The following is a 4,685-nucleotide window of genomic DNA, read 5'->3' on the forward strand; positions in this document are numbered from 1 at the left end:
AGCAGATAATGAAGTGAATGTTTTTGCACATTGGTAACAGTGAAACAGTTTATTTAAAACATGGGATCATTTGTGTGTGGAGTATGAACTGAGATTCTTGAAGCTCTTGTCACACTGGTCACAGCTGAAGTTCCCTTCAATGTGTGTACGTTCATGAAGGTTACGACTACCTGACCGTGAAAAGCTCTTGTCACAGTGTCTGCACTTGTATGGTTTCTCTCCTGTGTGGACTCGTTTATGCTCTTTAAGCTCACTTGCAGTGGTGAAGGATGACCCACACTGGTCACAGATGTGCTTTTTGACCCCACTGTGTATGAGTTCATGTATTTTTAATTGACTCTGTGTGGGGAAGCCTCTCCCACATTCTTTGCAGTAGTTCATTTTGTCTCCAGTGTGTCTACGTTGGTGCCATTTTAGGTTCCGTTGCTGATTAAAGGTTTTTCCACAAAGGTCACAGAGAAACTCTTTCCCACCACCACAGTGACGACAGGGTTGAGAACTGGTTCCATCTGTGTCGCTCTGCTTCTAAACAAAGACAGTGAGAGTCAGGGAATTGCTTCAACATTTTAATCCTGAACATCGCCTGAAATAAAGAGCATCTCTGCCAACGTCCAATTACATTTTACTGTTTACATCATAACACTCAGCTTACTGGGCGAAAACAACTGTTAATTTTTAGGTAATCTACTTAATGGGAAGATTGATGGTTAAACCTCTGGATGCTCTACTCTGGATGCTACAAGATACTAACCTAGGGGCTCGCTGTAATTGGTTTGTTTCCTTTTGACGTTTACGGTGGGGGGACCGTCAAAAACACAAAGTTCTTAGTCTTGCCCATGACAATTTTTCTGGACATATAGTTATTAGAAAAACCTACCACCGCATTCTGCGCCATTTCTTTTGACCAGGATTGAAGAATGACGTTGCTAAGTATTGTTGTTCTTGTCACACCTGTCAAATTAGCGGTAAGCCTAACCAAGTCATTCCACCTGCTCCATTACACCCTATCCCAGTTTTAGGGGAACCTTTTGAACACATACTCATTGACTGTGTTGGTCCACTTCCTAAAACAAAATCGGGACACCAGTACCTCTTGACTTTGATGTGCGTCACTACACGTTTCCCTGAAGCAATTCTGTTGCGCACCCTTAAAGTTAAATCAGTTGTTAAGGCGTTGGTGAACTTCTTTTCTACTTTTGGGTTACCGAAATCTGTCCAAATGGACCAAGGCTCTAATTTCATGTCTAAGATTTTTGCTCAAGTTTTGCAATCACTTGGCATTAAACATCAGAAATCTTGTGCATATCATCCGGAGTCGCAAGGTACACTCGAGCGGTTTCACCAGACATTGAAATCTATTACGCGCAATTTTGCCTTGAGTCTGAAAAGGAATGGGATGAGGGGTTGCCACTGCTTCTTTTAGCAATGAGGGAAAGCGTGCAAGAGTCGCTAGGATTTAGCCCTGCTGAGCTGGTGTTCGGTCACACAGTGCGTGGCCCGTTGCGACTACTCAAGGAGAATTTTTTTGTCCAACACAGATGCTCCTAAGGAAAATGTGTTGGATTATGTGAGTTCTTTTAGAGAGCGTTTGCATAAAGCCTGTGCAATTGCACGCTATGATCTTGTTGCAGCGCAGGGAAAGATGAAAAGGAAGTTTGATAAGAAAGCTCTGCAGAGGAAATTTGAGGTTGGCAATAAAGTTAACACTTCTACGGTCCCTGGTTCTTCTCTCCAGGCAAAGTTCAGTGGTCCGTATACAGTGCAGGCGAAATGGAGTGACACGGATTATGTCATAGACACCCCAGAGCGAAGGAAAAAGTGTCGTGTGTGTCATATTAATGTGATGAAGCCCTACTTTGCTAGTGGTGTGTCGACAGTTGCGACTTATGGACTGTATGACCCAGTAAGCGATGATTTGGTTTTCGGTGGTGCTGTGGGCTGCGCATGACTTTTCTCTGACACTCCTTCCCGTACCACTGTGCTGGAGCATGATATTGATGTGGGGGACCATGCTCCAATCAAACAGCATGCCTACCGGGTGAATCCCATTAACATGCTCTTTTCCCGACAGAAGTTTCTTATCTGTTGGAAAATCGTCTTGCTGTTCCTAGCTCTAGTGCGTGGAGTTCCCCGTGTCTCCTAGTGCCTAAAACGGATAAAACCCCATGGTTTTGTACGGATTTATCGGAAGGTGAACAGCGTGACCAAACCTGACTCCTATCCTCTTCCCAGAATGGAAGATTGTGTCAATAGGGTCGGTTCTGCGAAGTTCGTTACTAAGTTGGACTTGTTGAAGGGTTATTGGCAAGTTCCTCTAACATCACCTGCGGCCGACATCTCTGCCTTTGTTACTCCTGACCACTTTCTTCAGTACACTGCCATGCCTTTCGGGTTGCGCAACGCCTCTGCCACATTCAACGGCTCATGAATATTGTGCTGGGAAGCATTCACAAGTGTGAAGTGCATTTAGATGATATTGTTGTCTACTCAGACACCAGGTCAGAGCATATGGAAACACTCACTGATGTGTTCCATCGCTTGGACATCCCTCACCCTCAACCTCGCCAAGTGTGATTTTGGTAAAGCCCTGGTGACGTATTTAGGGAAACAGGTGGGTCAGGGACAAGTGCGCCCTATTTTGGCCAAAATACAGGCCATACTGGACTTTCCTGCCCCTCGTACTAGGCGTGAGCTCTGCCGTTTTCTCGGCATGGTGGGCTACTACCGGGGTTTCTTGGTGTGGATCACCCAATCGGCTATTTCTCAAAGAAATTCAATGTCCATCAGCAAAGGTACAGCACGACTGAAAAAGAGGCCATTTCCCTGCTGTTCACATTGCAGCATTTTGAGGTGTATGTCGGGTCCAGCCCATCGCCTGTGATAGTTTATACCGACCACAATCCCCTGGTGTTCCTAATGCGAATGTAGAACTCGAATCAAAGGCTTATGAGATGGTCTCTCCTGGTGCAAGATTTCAACTTGGAAATCCGCCATAAAAAGGGTACAGAGAATGTGTTAGCGGATGCACTGTCACATATTTTCCTTTAAAAGTAACTGTCAAAACATCTACAAAGGAGATGCTTTGATTTTGGGAAGGGGGGTGTTACAGCTGTGGCCATAAGAACTCTGTGTGGGCTGTTTTGTTCCTGTGTCTCTTTACTGTGTTTAAGACTCTTTTCAGGTCCCTCCCCTAATGAAGAGCTGCTGATTGGACCATGGAACACGTGACTGCGTTCAAAAAGCAGCTCTGACAGCTGCTGGGAGAGAGAGAGAGAAGCGAGCGAACAGTTTGACAGCAGACACGGACCTGGCCCTGTTTTCCAACTTATACTTTTCTTTGTATCTGTGTGAGCGTGCTCTGTGAGATCCGCCACTGGTGTATCACCTTAGTGCTTAGGCATGCATAGGTTGAAGCAGAAGGGGTGGGCTGCCTTTTCTTTTGAACAGTTTTCTCCTGTTTTCGGGGCTAGGGAGGGAGGGATAGTATTGTCATTTGTTTGTTTTGTTCATTTCTTAGGGTTTAGTTAGTTTCCTCTGGCAGGACTTAGTTGGTTTTGTTTATTATTTTGGCCTGGGCTCACCCTGGAGCTATGCTTCCTGACCTTCAATAAAATCACCTTTTTTCTACTCATCTACGGATGTTTGGCTTGGGAACCAGGGCGGATACTTGTCTCTCTCTCCTCCAACCGTATGTGCGTCTCTACACGCCTAGACTAGGGGCGTAACATCCTCTTCAATGCATCCCTTGGAGAGTGAATTTTAGATTGAAAGGGGAGAATCTTTTAAAGCTTTACTTTTTCCAGCGTCAGGAAATTTCAGAATATCTGTTTTAGATTTGACTGAATATTCTGTACATGACGTTTTCATGTCTCATTTAGCTTTGAAATAAAATTTCATTCACATAATACTTGCAATAACTGAAATTGTAGAAATATAAATACCTCACAGCAACTGCACTTGTAGAGTCTCTTTCTGGTGTGGATCTGTTGGTGTGTTTTCAGGGAACGTGGATCTTTAAAAGCCTTTTTACACAGGTCACATTTATAAGGTCTCTCTTCAGTGTGGGTAAACATGTGCTTCTTTAATTCGTTGTATGTCCCAAAAACTTTGCCACACTGATCACAGCTGTACGCTTTAACTCCACTGTGGCTGAGTTGGTGTGTTTTTAAGCTTCCAGACTGGGTAAAAGACTTTCCACACAAGTCACAGCTGTATGCTTTAACTCCACTGTGGATGACTTGGTGTGATTTTAAGGCGTGACTATAGGTAAAAGACCTTCCACACAACTCACAGCTGTATGCTTTAACTCCACTGTGGATGAGTTGGTGTCTTTTTAAGTCTCCAGTCTGGGTAAAAGACTTTCCACACAACTCACAGCTGTAAGCTTTAACTCCACTGTGGAAGAGTTGGTGTGTTTTTAAGCTTCCAGCCTTGGTAAAGCCCTTCCCACACTCATCACAGCTGTATTTTTTCTCTCCCCTTCTTCTGTGAGGTTTGTCGGCCTCCTGAGAGCGCTGACTTCTCGCTCCATGTTGGTCCTGCAGTGACAGAGATACAAACAGAGGCAGTGAGTGAAATGCAGTCGTGGAACAAACTGAAACTGCCTCCATTAGTGAAATCAAAGATGTCAACAAACACGTTGTAGGTGTGTTACCACCACCTTCTGACGATAGTATCACATTACA

General features: G+C 44.5%; 1 long non-coding RNA gene across 1 annotated transcript; it reads right to left on the reverse strand.

Annotated features, from left to right (window-relative positions):
• Positions 1-66: 66 nt before the first annotated feature.
• Positions 67-4,399, reverse strand: LOC112847866 (uncharacterized). The gene is made up of 2 exons (XR_003221697.1): positions 3,942-4,399; positions 67-525 (listed from the first exon to the last, which is right to left on the reverse strand). It is a non-coding gene; the product is annotated as an uncharacterized LOC112847866 (long non-coding RNA).
• Positions 4,400-4,685: the final 286 nt, after the last annotated feature.

Source organism: Oreochromis niloticus, linkage group LG9, assembly GCF_001858045.2.
Source record: "Oreochromis niloticus isolate F11D_XX linkage group LG9, O_niloticus_UMD_NMBU, whole genome shotgun sequence".
Taxonomy (NCBI): Eukaryota; Metazoa; Chordata; class Actinopteri; order Cichliformes; family Cichlidae; genus Oreochromis; species Oreochromis niloticus.